Here is a 1,341-nt window from a genome sequence, read left to right on the forward strand (position 1 = left end):
TGTCATGTAGTGTATTTAGTCTTTAATAAATTATAAATATAATTATGTTTATATATGTCAATTCAACAGGACAAAAGCGAGGATGTGTTCATTCATAAACGAGTAAAGAAAATTATTATCAGCATACATCTGGCAACTCCCATTTTGTGTTTTTCCAAATAATTTGAGAAATGGCACATATCTAAATACAAAGCATAAACTGACGCATTCCTTTGTTATAGTTCTTCCTATAGAAACTTGAAACTTAAAGCATGAGTGAGAAGTTACATGAAAGCTGTGTCATATAATTAGCATGAAAATCTAACCTTGAAATTAGTTGCCTACCTGGCCGCTAGATGGCTCTGCCAATTTCAGTATCTTCCTGTCATTGTTGTAAATTGTGTTGCTGACATTATTCTTGTATTCTGCTGCTTCGCATGCATACACACCGCTATAACGCATACACACACACACGCACGCACGCACGCGTACACGCTCGTACACGCACACGCTCACTCACACGCACACGCACACGCACACGTACATATATATATATATATATATATATATATATATATATATGTATATATATAAATATATATATATATACATACACATATATATATATATATATGTATATATATGTATATAATGTACACACACACACACACACACACACACACACACACACACACACACACACACACACACACACACACATACACACACATATATATGTGTGTGTATATATATGTTTATACATATATATGTATTGAATGGTGAAAACACTCTACCGTGTTGATATTATGGTAGAAAAACCCACAATGGAAAACTATATTTATTGAAAGTGAGTCAACAGTTTCGGAATCCAGGTGGATTCCGAAACTGTTGTCTCACTTTCAATAAATATAGTTTTACATTGTGGGTTTTTCTACCATATATATGTATTCTTTGTCCACCCGTCGTCCTGTCTCCGACATATATGATCTGCCTATTGCCATTTTTTTCTCTTTGATGCTCACAAGTATATCTTCCATTTTTGTCTGTTCCCTGATCCACGCCGCCCTCATCCGATCTCTTGGTTGTAGTCCATATTTCTGATCCACAGGTCATAACTGGCAGGACGCATTGGTTAAAAACTTTCCTTTTTAAGCATAATGGCAAGGGGCCTCTTAGTATGCTACTGATGCGTCGCTTAATTTCCTCTTCGCTAGATGTGTTTGTCTGTACATGTTGCCCTAGGTATATATATGTGTCCACTACCTCTTTTTCTTGCTTATCCTAAGTCCGACTTTCAGACTTTCTCTATTCAGATCGTTTATTGGTTGCTGCATTTTATTTGCAGATTCACTGAAGAGAACA

The sequence above is a fragment of the Penaeus chinensis genome, chromosome 37 (assembly GCF_019202785.1).
Source record: "Penaeus chinensis breed Huanghai No. 1 chromosome 37, ASM1920278v2, whole genome shotgun sequence".
NCBI classification, from domain to species: Eukaryota; Metazoa; Arthropoda; class Malacostraca; order Decapoda; family Penaeidae; genus Penaeus; species Penaeus chinensis.